The sequence below is a fragment of the Aethalodelphis obliquidens genome, unplaced genomic scaffold (genome assembly GCF_003676395.1).
Source record: "Aethalodelphis obliquidens isolate GAN/ISIS:26980383/991018 unplaced genomic scaffold, ASM367639v1 scaffold16, whole genome shotgun sequence".
In the NCBI taxonomy this organism is placed as follows: Eukaryota; Metazoa; Chordata; class Mammalia; order Artiodactyla; family Delphinidae; genus Aethalodelphis; species Aethalodelphis obliquidens.
In genome coordinates, this window is record NW_020837960.1 from 25,491,279 (window position 1) to 25,506,399 (window position 15,121).

Consider the following 15,121-nt stretch of genomic DNA (forward strand, 5'->3'; position numbering starts at 1 on the left):
CTGTAAGGCAAAGTCCCAACCACTGGACCGCCAGGGAAGTCTCAATTTTTTAAACATTTTAACTTTACTAAGTAGCCCTTATCGTCCATTAATTCCCCATATATTTAACTTTCCACAGTTTGCCACCCTTTGAAACTCAATGTCCTTTTCCTTCATCTTGTCAGTTCTCTAAAAATGCATTGCTCTTTTATCAGTCTAATTTGTAGGGTCCCAGCCAATGAATTTAGGATGGATAGAGGAAACAGATTTTTTCCTCCTATACAAGAAATTAGTAAAAGTCAGATTTTTATTCACGTATGTATGTATAGGAGTTCACAGAAAACTGTGACTCAAGGAGACATTTAAAATCTGAGGCTTATATGGCATCTTAATAGGAGATGGGCATTGATAGGAAAACAAATGACTTTTTGAAAAGATAAATGGGCCCTGACAAGAACAAATGGGAGACAGGGAAGTTTTGTGACAATGTCTGTTTAGGTGTGGTGTGGAGACTTCTCATCTCCAGTGATAAGAGTCAGTCTTCCATGGCTGCTCCAGGAAGGGTATTTATGACAATTGAGTTCTTTGGGGAAGCCATGCTTTTAGGCAGATAAGAGATTTCAGGAACTCAAATGCCTTCTTCTCAAAATAATTTTTATGCCATGATAGCTTATTCTGGACCCCTTTAAGTGTCAAGACTATAGCAACAGAGGAGAGAGACTGGGCTCAACTCTGAATACAACAAGGATAAGTGGGGATTTATATAACAAAAACAAAAAACGTTCGCGCTTCAAAGGGTAACATCAAGAAAGTGTAACAGCTACCAACAGAATGAGAGAAAATTTATGTAAATCATATATGTATCTGCTAAGGGGCTTGTATCTAGAGTATACAAAGAACTATCACAACTCAATTTTAAAATGGACAAAGGATCTGAATAGTTTTCCAAAGATACACAAGTGGTTAATACATACATGAAAAGTTGCTCAACATCATTAACCATCAGGAAATGCAAATCAAAACCACAATGAGATACCAGCTCACACCCACTAGGATGGCTATAATCAAAAAGACAGACAATAACAAGTGTGGGCAAAGATGTAGAGAAATTAAAACCTTCATACACTGATGGCAGGAATGTAAAATGGTGCTGTAGCTTTGGCTTTTCCTCAAACAGTTAAACCAAGTTAACATATGATCCAGCAGAAATAAAAACATGTCTGCACATAAACTTTTACACGAATGGTCATTATAGTATTACTCATAATAGCTAAAGTGAAAACAACCCAAATACCCATCAACTAATGAATGGATAAAATATAGTCTAGCCATATAATGGAATATTTGGCAATAACAAGAAATGAAGTACTGACATATACCGCAACACAGATGAACTTTGGCAACATTAAGTTAAAGACACCAATTACAAGGGACCAAATATTAAATGATTCCACTAATATGAAATGTACAGAATAGGCAGATCTATAGAGACAGAAAGCAGATTAGTGGTTGCAGAGGGGAGGAGAAGGGAGATGAGACGTTAGGGGGTGTTGGCTAAAAGGTGTGGGTTTCTTTGCGGGATAATGAAATATTCTAAAATTGACTGTGGTAACAGATGCACGACTCTAAATATACTAAACCACTGAGCTGTACACTAAAGTAGTGAACTGTATTGTATGTGAATTATATCCAAAAAAGGATGTTTAAAAACACCAATGGGGGGCTTCCCTGGTGGCGCAGGGGTTGAGAGTCCGCCTGCCGATGCAGGGGACATGGGTTCGTGCCCCGGTCTGGGAAGATCCCACATGCCGCGGAGCGGCTGGGCCCGTGAGCCATGGCCGCTGAGCCTGCGCGTCCGGAGCCTGTGCTCTGCAACGGGAGAGGCCACAGCAGTGAGAGGCCCGCGTACCGCAAAAAGAAAAAAAAAAAAAAAAAACACCAATGGGATAAAAGCTATAATAAATCATATACCAATCCAGGGAAGAATCAGGAGTCTGAAAGTATGTAGTAGGGATAAGGAAACCTTCCCTGAAAAATCACACGAGCTAAATCTTTAAAAATATGTGCAAAGTGTGCCAACAGAACAAACCACACGCAGAGGATTTCACGTGAAATTAAAAGCACACGCAGATGCACAGACATGTAAGAGAATATAACAGTCCTGGATGATTTCACACAGCAGAAGTCAGAAATTCTGTTGCAAAGTAACTAAAAATTCTGCTGGAGAGGGAAGCAGAGACAGATTCATCAAGAGCCCTGAACGCTCAACTTTATTTTTTCTTGCAAGCAATGTGAAGTTAACATTTTAACCAAACGAATAAAATCATCAAATGTTTTTTACATAAACTATCTTGACAGTCCCTGGAGAATGGATTGGGAAAAGGTAAGAACGGAGTTAAGAGACTGATTAGGAGGCTTCTAAACTAATTTAAGAAAAAAATGATGAGCTCTTTTTTTGCAGAACCTCAGAGCTGGTCAGCTGCTTCAGGATGAAACTGAACATCTCTTTCCCAGCCACTAGATGCCAGAAACTCACTGAAGTGGACGATGAATGCAAACTTTGTACCTTTTATGAGAAGCGTATGGCCACAGAAGTTGCTGCTAATGCTCTGGGTAAAGAATGGAAGTGTTATGCGGTCAGAATCATTGGTGGGAATGACAAACAAGGTTTCCCATGAATCAGGGTGTCTTCACCCATGGCTGTGCCCATCTGCTACTAAGGGGCAGTCCTGTTACAGACCAAGGAAGACTGGAGAAAGAAAGTGCAAATCTGTTCAGGGTTGCATTGTGGACACCAGTCTAAGTGCTTTCAACTTGGTCATCATTTAAAAAAAAAAAAAAAAAGGGGAGAGAAGGATATTCCTGAAGTCACTGATACTACTGCGCCTCGCTGACTTGGGACCAAAATCGCTAAAATTCACAAACTTTTCAATCTCTCTAGAGAAGATCATGTCCACCAGTGTGTTGTGAGAAAGCCCCTAAACAAAGAGGGTAAGTAACCTAAGACCAAGGCACACAAGATTCAGTGTTTGTTATTCCACGTGTTCTGCAACACAAACATCAGCATATTGCTCTGAAGGAACAGTGTACCAAGAAAAATAAAGAAAGGCTGCAGAATATGCTAAACCTTTGGCCAAGAGAATGAAGGAGGCCAAAGAAAAATGCCAGGAAGAGACTACCAAGAAAGGGAGGCTGTCCTCTCTGAAAGCTTCTACCTCTGAGTCCAGTCAAAAATAAGATGTTCTAAGAGTAACAAATAAATAAGGTCAGATATAAAAAAAAAAAAAGAGAAGAATTTGCACTAAACCAAAAGCAATAAGCATAAAGGAAAAGAGTGTGAGAGATAACAGAAATAGTAAATTTAATAACTGGAGAGAGAAAAATGAAAAACCAATTAAGTAATGAAACTTAGGAGTGAGGTCAAACTTCAGATGTTGATTTGAGAGTAACCAACATTAAACAGAAGTCACAGAAATGAATGACATTGTGCAAGAAAAGCTCAGAAAAGGAGAAAAAAAACAAAGTACCATGGAATAGTTTTTCCTCAAATTGAAATGTCCCCATATAACCAAATCACATCAGTAAAATCCATAATTACTCTATTAGGAAACTAACCGTAAAGATTAATACTACTTCATGAAAAAATTAGATGGCTCTAAAAAGAAAAGGGTGATAACTTCAGCCTCATTTAATATTTTCAATAAGAAAGGCTTTTAAAGGTTTGGACTAAAGGCAGCATAGTGTAATAATAAGAAGAAAAGGAATAACATATAGAGTACCTACCTAGCCTGTGCTTGTAGTTCTAAACAATGTATATTAATTCATTTAATCCTCACCAACAATGGTGGGACGTAAGCAATCTCCTTTCCTAAAAAGTGAGGCACAAAGAGGTTAAGTAATGTGTCCAAGGCTGAAAGCCTAGTAAGGTCTGGGACAAGGACTCTTAACAGTTCCAGAGCCCCCATGTTTTACCACTGTACTGGCTCTCAAAGGCCAGTATTAGGTTTTCAAAGCAAAAACAAAAAACCTTGGCTCAACGTTGGGTCTACCACCAACCTTGGCATACTGGTAACTTAAGCAATTCAGTCTGTCTCCTCAGCTATAAGAAGGAAATCATGACAGCATCACAGGATTATTATGAGTATTTTAGTCATGAATATAGAACACCTAATCATTACAAGTAATAATAATAAACATTTACTGAGCACATATTGGCATATATTAAGGCACTACCAGAGACACTTTACACAGTTTATTTTACCTAATCTTCAAAATTGTCTCAAAAAGAATCGTTACTCTCCTAGCCATTTTTACAGGTTAGGGAACAGATTCAAAGGGATGAAGAGACTTGTGCATCATCATGTTGTATGGTAAAATGCTTATACAATGGCCCCAATTCTCCATCCCTCCTAGTACCCACACCCCTAGCAATGTGACACTGCAGCTCCTCCCATCAAGAGGTAGAGCTCATTTCCCCACATCTTGCATCTTGTCTGGCCTCATGACTTGCCTTGAACCAACAGAACGTGGCAGAAGTGATGTTGTGCCAGTTCCAAATGCAGACCTCAAGAGCCCTTGCTTGTTTCTACTGCCTCTCTAAGAATCCTGCCACCACCATGTGAAGAAGTCCAGACTTGCCTGATAAATGATGAGAGCCTCGGTCACCCTCCATCATCCAGCAGAGAGTCAGCCAACAGCCAGAAATGTGAGAAGCCACCATAGACTAGCCAGCTTCCCGACAATCTGCCAGGTGACCACCGATGTTATGAGTTATCCTAGATGAAATCTGCCAAATCTAGCCCAAGTGATCAGAACCATCCACGTGATCTACAGATTCATGAGTAATAACACACACTCATTTTAAGCCACTGAAATTGCGGGGACGGTGGGGGAGGGGCTGTTGTTACAAAGCCATAGTTAACAGAAATTCATGGTAAGCAGAAGAGCTGGAATTTAAAGCCAGGTGGTCTGACTCCAGGCTCACCCTCCTCCTTCTAGTTTCAGAGTAGATATGACAAGCAACGTTACTGTAGTATTTTCATTTGTGAAAATGAAGTCATTTATGTTCACTCTTCTATATTCTTTAAAATTAACTTATAAAAACTCAAAATAGTAAATGTAATTCTTATTTCCTCCTTTAGGTAAACAAAAAATCCAAGAAGTATATCAGATCTAAATTCAAAACTTGGGACTTTACTGGCGGTCCAGTGGTTAAGACTCCACGCTTCCAATGCAGGGGGCGTAGGTTCGATCCCTGGTCAGGGAACTAAGATCCCACATGCCGTGTGGCCAAAAAAACAAACAAAAAAACACACAGATTCAAACTCAACTGCTACCAACCACCTGCCCATTATTAAATATGGGATAATAAAAACGAAAAAACTATATGCACGTTCTGAATATATTTACACTTCTTTCAAAGTAAATATTTCATATAGGGTATCCCTACTAACTCCACAAGTATCGTGAAATGTACTATATTAATTTGTATTAACTCATTCTCACTCTAAACAGATTTACTTTGCTTCCCAATTCACTGACACATACAACACACCACATCACTTACCCACCTATATCCATCTATGCCCATATAGTCCCTTTGGAAGATCTTAGTTTCCACCAAGGGATGCAGAAATGATTCCATTAAACTGGAAATTCAGACTGCCACCCAGCCACTTTGGGTTATTCGTGCCAATGAATCAACAGACAAAGGGGGTTACAGAACCAACTAGGGTTCTCATCTCACAATCAAGGGGAAGTCAGGTTGCTACCACACAAGAGGGGCTAACAGAAAGTATGTCTGGAATGCAGAAGTTCCCCTAGGAGGCCACTTAGTATTTCCATGTACTGTGATTAAAGTCAGTGGAAACAATCCAGGCAGGACTGCTAATGACCCAGACCCTTAAGGAATGAAGATTTAGGTCACCCCATCAGGCAAGAAACCACAACCAGCTGAGGTATTGCCAAGAACAGAGGGACTGTGGAATGACAGCAGAAGATAATTATAGACAGCAACTACAACCACATGACTAGTTGCAGAAATAAATATTCTAATGAGTAGTTTTTCTTTTTATGATATAAAAAATTTGTATATATATTAACAAACTTATTTCTTATCTCCCTTTCTACAACCATCTGATAGTAGCTAATCTCATATCTCCATATTTAAGTTACAGGATATTAAGTAGAAAATGTGACACAGGTAGAAAAAAAATTGGTACCTAGACACAGGTAGAAAAAAAATTAACCCACCTATGGATAAAGGGATTTTGTATCCTCTCTTAAGGAGGGCATTTGTATGTTATCAGGTGAACAAAGGATAGCTGCATTATGTTCACCAAAAGTATACTTTTGTAATTGTCTTTATTTATAAGGTAAATATGATAAAAAGAGGTGTGCACTGGTGCCGTGGTGACAAGTGATGGTCTGTGATGGCTTTTTACCTTAGCCGGGTTGCAACTACACTTTCCCAAACACGATTCATTCCCTGCATGGTTGTGGGTTAGGGTTGGCCTCAAAAAGAAAAAAAAAAAAAATTCCCATGAGATTAGAAGACAAACGTGAAGCAGCCACCAGGTTCAGAATGTAAACCTAAAGTCAGGTGTTACTGCAGTAATCACACAGTGTCATGGAACTTTGGGCTCATTGGCATGGGGCAGCAATTGAGCCTACAGCTCATTCAGCTCCTGTCAGAGCTCCACCTTTGCTTTTCCAAATAATACTGGGGCAGGTTTGTGTGCAGCTCCATGGTGAGGTGTGCCACACCTACTGCAGATTACCTACATCATCAAGGTTGAAGGTTACCTACATCATCAAGGTTGCAGGTGTGGAAGCAGTGAGAGCCATGAAAGTTCAAGTTTGGGCTCATAGGTTCTAACTTATTGCTAAAAGTTCTTTGCAGGTTCCAGTCTAACCTTCCTCCCCCTGCTTCATGTCCATGTTCCCTTTCCAACTACTAGCCCTGCTAACTTCAAGCCTAGCAGCAGATTCAGGTGTGTATAACTAGTTCCTACAATTGGTAAAAACCAATCACAACAATAATCTTACTTCTCTAATCAAACGCTAACTGACAAAGACAGAAATGTTATTTAGAGTTTGACTACTGTAGAAAGAGCTAAAGGTATCCACATGCCTCTTATCTACTTCTTATAACACTAAATTAAAGATAAAAACTCAGGGGCTTCCCTGGGGGCGCAGTGGTTAAGAATCCTCCTGCCAATGCAGTAGACATGGGTTTGAGCCCTGGTCCGGGAAGATCCCACATGCTGCGGAGCAACTAAGTCCATATGCCACAACTACTGAGCCTGCATTCTAGAGGCTTCGAGCCACAGCTACTGAAGCCCATGCGCCTAGAGCCTGGGTTCCGCAACAAGAGAAGCCACTGCAATGAGAAGTCTGCACACTGCAATGAAAAGTAGCCCCCACTCGCCGCAACTAGAGAAAGCCTGCACACAGCAACGAAGACCCAATGCAGCCAAAAATAAATAAGTTTATACAAGAAAAAAAAAGTCAAATAGCACATATTCGGGTTATAATATACCTCATTTACCTTCCATCAGCAAAAATATTTAAGAATTTACCTGAAGTATGTTAGGTTTGAACACACTTACTTTCTAAATTTATTTATTTTTATTGATTTGTTTTCGGCTGCGTTGGGTCTTCGTTGCTGTGCCCGGGCTTTCTCTGGTTGTTGTGAGTGGGGGCTACGTTGCAGTGTGCAGGCTTCTCATTGCAGTGGCTTCTCTTGTTGCAGAGCACGGGCTCTAGGCGCAAAGACTTCAATACTTGTGGCATGTGGGCTAAGTAGTTGTGGCTCGCAGGCTCTAGAGCACAGGCTCAGTAGTGTGGCACACGGGCTTAGTTGCTCCGCGGCATGTGGGATCTTTCCGGACCAGGGCTCAAACCCGTGTCCCCTGCATTGGCAGGCGGATTCTGAACCACTGCGCCCCCAGGGAAGCCCTGCACTTACTTTCTACAGAAGCCAGTACAAATTTTAAAATCTGTCTCTTACTAAATTATATTTACATTAAAACAACAAAATAACCTTGTTCAATTTCGAGAACAATTAAAAATCAACACATCTTAAAATATAGACTATATTAGACTATATTAATGTTAACCTTAGACTTATGCTAAGCGCACAAGACAATCAATTTATTAGATGTATGTGCCATCTTTACAATCAACGCATCCAGTTCCCTCTTGGACACACTTTCTTTTTAAATATATTTTGCTTAAAAGTCAGAGCCATAAAGTTAAATTTTTGTAGAATGATTCTAAAAGGCCCCCCGGACCAGAGCTAGTCCTAGAGGACCAGAGCTCGTCCTAGATAACGATTTAAACATAAACAGATGTCCAACAGGCCTATCATGAAAATGAATTTTGAGACAGAAGCAGCTGAGACAAACATTTACATTTTACTACTTTTTTCCATAGAGTAGAAATACCAAGAAAAGTAAAAGTCAAAGACAGGTGAAAAACAACATTTTCTTCCAGTATTATCTGGTCGCATGTGTCTCACAGCTATCTATCAGAGGCTGGCGCTAATAAAGGGGAAAAGAAACGGCAGTAGAAATATGGCTATCCCTTTCACCAATCTTTATAAGCATTCTTTAACTCTAGGCTTTTCACTAAATAATTACCTACTTAAATCAAATACATGTAATTGAATTAACAGGGAGTTTCTGGGGCCCTGAACAAAGATGGCGGAGTAGAAGGACGTGCTCTCACTCCCTCTTGTGAGAACACCAGAATCACAACTACCTGCTGGACAATCATCAACAGGAAGACACTGGAACTCATCAGAAAAGATACCTCACATCCAAAGACAAAGGAGAAGCAATGAGATGGTAGGGGGGGCGCAATCACAGCAAAATCAAATCCCATAACTGGTGGGTGGGTGACTCACAGACTGGAGAACACTTATACCACAGAAGTCCACCCACTGGACTGAAGGTTCTGAGCCCCACGTCAGGCTTCCCAACCTGGAGGTCCAGCAACGGGAGGAGGAATTCCTAGTGAATCAGACTTTGAAGGCTAGAGGGATGTGATTGCAGGACTTCGACAGAACTGGGGAAAACAGAGACTCCACTCTTGGAGGGCACACACAAAGTAGTGTGCACATCGGGACCCAGGGGAAGGAGCAGTGACCCCAGGGGAGACTGAACCAGACGTACCTGCTAGTGTTGGAGGGTCTCCTGCAGAGGCGGGTGGTGGCTGTGGCTCACCATGGGGACAAGGACACTGGCAGCAGAAGTTCTGGGAAGTACTCCTTGGTGTGAGCCCTCCCAGAGTCTGCCATTAGCCCCACCAAACAGCCCAGGTAGACTCCAGTGTTGGGCTGCCTCAGGCAAAACAACTGACAGGGAGGGAACCCAGCCCCACCCATCATCAGTCAATCAGATTAAAGTTTACTGAGCTCTGTCCACAAGAGCAACAGTCAGCTCTACCTACCAGGTCCGATGGAGAAATCAAAAGCTTTACAGACAAGCTTTATGGACAAGCAAAAGCTAAGAGAATTCAGCACCACCAAACCAGCTCTACAGCAAATGCTAAAGGAACTTCTCTAAGTGGGAAACACAAGAAAAGAAAAGGACCTACAAAAACAAATGCAAAACATTTAAGAAAATGGTCACAAGAACATACATATCGATAACTACCTTAAACGTGAATGGATTAAATGTTCCAACCAAAAGACACAGGCTTGCTGAATGGATACAAAAACAAGACCCATAGATATGCTGTCTACAACAGACCCACTTCAGACCTAGGGACACATACAGACTGAAAGTGAGGGAATGGAAAAAGATATTCCATGCAAATGGAAATCAAAAGAAAGCTGGAGTAGCAATACAAACATTAGATAAAATAATCTTTAAAACAAAGAATGTTACAAGAGGCAAGGAAGGACACTACATAATGATCAAGGGATCAAATCAAGAAGAAGATATAACAATTATAAATATATATGCAACCAACATAGGAGCACCTCAGTACATAAGGCACCTGCTAACAGCTATAAGAGAGGAAATTGAGAGCAACACAATAATAGTGGGGGACTTTAATACCTCACTTACACCAATGGACAGATCATCCAAAATGAAAATAAATAAGGAAACAGAAGCTTTAAATGACATAATAGACCAAATAGATTTAACTGATATTCATAGGACATTCCACCCCAAAACAGCAGATTACACTTCCTTCTCAAGGGCGCACGGAACGTTCTCCAGGACAGATCACATCTTGGGTCACAAATCAAGCCTCAGTAAATTTAAGAAAATTGAAATCATATCAAGCATCTTTTCTGACCACAATGCTATGAGACTAGAAATGAATTACATGGGAAAAAACGCAAAAAACACAAACAGATGGAGGCTAAACAATATGTTACTAAAGAGCCAAGAGATCAGTAAACAAATCAAAGAGGAAATCAAAAAATACCTGGAACAAATGACAATGAAAATATGACGATCCAAAACCTATGGGATGCAGCAAAGCAGTTCTAAAAGGGAAGTTTATAGCTATGCAAGCCCACCTCAAGAAACAAGAAAAATCTCCAATAAATAATCTAACCTTACACCTAAAGGAACTAGAGAAAGAAGAACAAACAAAACCCAAAGTTAGCAGAAGGAAAGAAATCATAAAGACCAGGGCAGAAATAAATGAAATAGAAACAAAGAAAACAGTAGCAAAGATCAATAAAACTAAAAGCTGGTTCTTTGAAAAGATAAACAAAATTGATAAATCATTAGACTCATCAGGAAAGAGGACTCAAACCAATAAAATTAGAAATGAAAAAGGAGAAGTTACAACAGACACCACAGAAATACAAAGCATCCTAAGAGACTACTACAAGCAACTCTATGCCAATAAAATAGACAACCTGGAAGAAATGGACAAATTCGTAGAAAGGTATAACCTTCCAAGACTGAACCAGGAAGAAATAGAAAATATGAACAGACCAACCACAAGTAATGAAATTGAAACTGTGATTAAAAATCTTCCAACAAACAGAAGTCCACGACCAGATGGCATCAGAGGTGAATTCTATCAAACATTTAGAGAAGAGCTAACACCCATCTTTCTCAAACTCTTTCAAAAAACTGTGGAGGAAGGAACACTCCCATACTCATTCTATGAGGCCACCATCACCCTGATACCAAAACCAGACAAAAATACTACAAAAAAAGAAAATTACAGACCAATATCACTGATGAACATAGATGCAAAAATCCTCAACAAAATACTAGCTAACAGAATCCAGCAACACATTAAAAGGATCATACACCATGATCAAGTAGGATTTATCCCAGGGATGCCAGGATTCTTCAATACGTGCAAATCAATCAATGTGACACACCATATTAACAAACTGAATAAAAACCATATGACCTCAACAGATGCAGAAAAAGCTTTTGACAAAATTCAACACCCATTTATCATAAAAACTCTACAGAGAGTGGGCACAGAGGGAACCTACCTCAACATAATAAAGGCCATATACGACAAACCCACAGGAAACATCATTCTCAATGGTGAAAAACTGAAAGCATTTCCTCTAAGATCAGGAACAAGACAAGGATGTCCACTCTCACCACTATTATTCAACAGAGTTTTGGAAGTCCTAGCCATGGCAATCAGAGAAGAAAAAGAAATAAAAGTAATACAAACTGGAAGAAGTGAAACTGTCACTGTTTGCAGATGACACGATACTACACATAGAGAATCCTAAAGAAGCCATCAGAAAACTACTAGAGTTAATCAATGAATTTGGTAAAGTTGCAGGATACAAAACTAATGCACAGAAATCTCTTGCATTCCTATACACTAATGATGAAAACTCTGAAAGAGAAACTAAGGAAACATTCCCATTTACCACTGCAACAAGAAAAATAAAATACCTAGGAATAAACCTAACCAAGGAGACAAAAGACCTGTAGGCAGAAAACTATAAGACACTGATGAAAGAAATTAAAGATGATACCAACAGATGGAGAGATATACCATGTTCTTGGATCGGAAAAATCAATATTGTGAAAATGACTATACTACCCAAAGCAATCTACAGATTCAATGCAATCCCTATCAAATTACCAATGGTATTTTTTACAGAACTAGAACAAAAAATCTCAAAATTTGTATGGAGACACAGAAGACCCCGAATAGCCCAAGCAGTCTTGAGGGAAAAAACGGAGCTGGAGGAATCATACTCCCTGACTTCAGACTATACTACAAAGCTACAGAAATCAAGACAATATGGTACTGGCACAAAAACAGAAACACAGATCAATGGAACAAGATAGAAATCCCAGAGATAAACCCACAAACCTAAGGTCAACTAATCTATGACAAAGAAGGCAAGGATATACAATGAAGAAAAGACAGTCTCTTCAATAAGTGGTGCTGGGAAAACTGGACAGCTACATGTAAAAGAATGAAATTAGAACACTCCCTAATACCATACACAGAAATAAACTCAATATGGATTCGAGACATAAATGTAAGACTGGACACTGTAAAACTCTTAGAGGAAAACATAGGAAGAACACTCTTTGACATACATCACAGCAAGATCTTTTTAGATCCACCTCCTAGAGTAATGGAAATAAAAACAAAAATAAACAAATGGGACCTAATAAAACTTCAAAGCTTTTGCACAGCAAAGGAAACCATAATCAAGACGAAAAGACAACCCTCAGAATGGGAGAAAATATTTGCAAATGAATCAACAGACAAAGGATTAATCTCCAAAATATATAAACAGCTCATGCAGCTCAATATTAAAAAATAAACAACCCAATCCAAAAATGGGCAGAAGATCTAAATAGACATTTCTCCAAAGAAGACATACAGATGGCCAAGAAGCACATGAAAAGTTGCTCAACATCACTAATTATTAGAGAAATGCAAATCAAAACTACAATGAGGTATCACTGCACACCAGTTAGAATGACCATCATCAGAAAATCTACAAACAACAAATGCTGGAGAGAGTGTGGAGAAAAGGGAACCCTCTTGCACTGTTTGTGGGAATGTAAATTGATACAACCACTATGGAGAACAGTATGGAAATCCCTTAAAAAACTAAAAATAGAATTACCATATGATCCAGCAATCTTATTACTGGGCATATAACCAGAGAAAACCATAATTCAAAAAGACACATGCACCCCAATGTTCACTGCAGCACTATTTACAATAGCCAGGTCATGGAAGCAACCTAAACGCCCATCGACAGATGAATGGATAAAGAAGTTGTAGTACATATATACAATGGAATATTACTCAGCCATAAAAAGGAACGAAATTGGGTCATTTGTTGAGAGTGGATGGATTTACAGACTGCCATACAGAGTGAAGTTAAGTCAGAAAGAGAAAAACAAATATCGTATATTAACGCATATATGTGAAACCTAGAAAAATGGTACAGATGAACCAGTTTGCAGGGCAGAAATTGAGACACAGATGTAGAGAACAAACGTATGGACACCAAGGGGTAAAGCCGTGGGGGGGGGGGGGGGCAGGGGTGGTGGTGGTGTGATGAATTGGGAGATTGGGATTGACCTGTATACATTGATGTGTACAAAATTGATGTCTAGGGCTTCCCTGGTGGCGCAGTGGTTGAGAGTCCACCTGCCGTTGCAGGGGACACGGGTTCGTGCCCCGGTCCGGGAAGATTCCACATGCCGTGGAGCAGCTGGGCCCATGAGCCATGGCCGCTGAGCCCCCGCGTCCGGAGCCTGTGCTCCACAATGGGAGAGGCCACAACAGTGAGAGGCCCGCATACTGCAAAATTGACAGCTAACGAAACTGCTGTATAAAAAATAAATAAAATTCAAAAATTTTAAAAAAGAAAATATAGAGTTCTGTCTTATTCTAAAAATGTGTAAGCCTGACACAAGGTGTGTGTTAAGTTAGCAATTGTACTTAAAGGGCCAGTTTGAAATGAATGAAAATCAGCCTGAAGAGTTCTAATAATGGTGGAGTAGTTTTTGTCAACTCATTAAATTAATGCTTCCACAGATAGCAATTATAAAAAACAAATAAAAGCTGTGGATAAAACACTTTTAAGAATGACTTGAAGGCAGAACAAACCATCAACAGCGGGAAGAAATTGGAAATTTGACCAGTGAAAGAAGGGAAGTACACTGGAAAAGGTTCAAATTTACACAGCTTTTCCCCTGAGGGCATTCCTAGTCTGCAATAGCATGGGCTACTAGAACTCAAGCAGAAAGTTGCAGTTTTATTAAGTTCATGGCCACAAAGTGGCTAGAAATAGAGGACAAATTCAGGAAAGGAGTGAGTCACAGCAGCAGAAGCCTCAAAAACTAATATAAACTTCAAATTCTTCACTGAGCCCTGAGGTGAGTATGCTCAGGGAAGAGTTCAAGGAGCTCAATGGAAAACAACTGGAAATCTACAAGAACTCATCAGGGATCTCAGCTGCTGCCCACTGGAGAGGAGACATGAGCCTGTCCAAGTTACAAGGGCTTAAAAAACACCTCAGGCTTTCTACAGACCCATCTTAAAGACCAAGCCTCCACAAGTTCAAGGTGATCAACCAGTTATTTAACTATACTCATCAGAAGATAAAGAGAATTTAGAGATATATCACCCACAACGTCCACTCTACAATTAAAATTTTCTAGACATGAAAAGCAGCAGGGAAGTGTGACCTACTGTCAAGAATGAAAATAAAACAATAAATGGGAAAAAACAATGAAATAATTCAAAGGCAAGCAAAGACTTTAAAGAAGCTACTATAAATTTGTTCAAGGACTTAATGGGAAACATGGTCACAATGGGGAATCTCAGCAGATAATTGGAAATAGTTAAAAAATGAAATACTAGAACTGAAGAGTATGTTATTTCAAAGTGGGCTTAGAGATATCTGCACCACCATGTTCACTGCAACATTACTCACAACAGCCAAGACATGGAAACAACCTAAATATCCATCAATGGATGAATGAATAAACAAGATATAATATTCAAGAGAATATTCACCACAATAAAGGAGATACTGTCATTTGCAACAACATGGATGAACCTTGAGGACATTATGCTAAGTGAAATAAATCAGAGAAAGATAAATGCTGTATGATCTCACTTATATATGGAATCTAAAAAGCTGAACTCA

The 15,121-nt window shown here is 39.6% G+C and overlaps 1 protein-coding gene and 1 pseudogene across 5 annotated transcripts in view; one reads left to right on the forward strand and one right to left on the reverse strand.

The window, feature by feature from the left end:
* Positions 1-15,121, reverse strand: part of PDS5B (PDS5 cohesin associated factor B) — a 197,939-nt gene that overhangs the window by 164,585 nt on the left and 18,233 nt on the right. The gene's annotated exons all lie outside the window — the stretch shown is intronic.
* On the forward strand, positions 1,879-4,751 carry LOC113625702 (40S ribosomal protein S6 pseudogene; annotated as a pseudogene).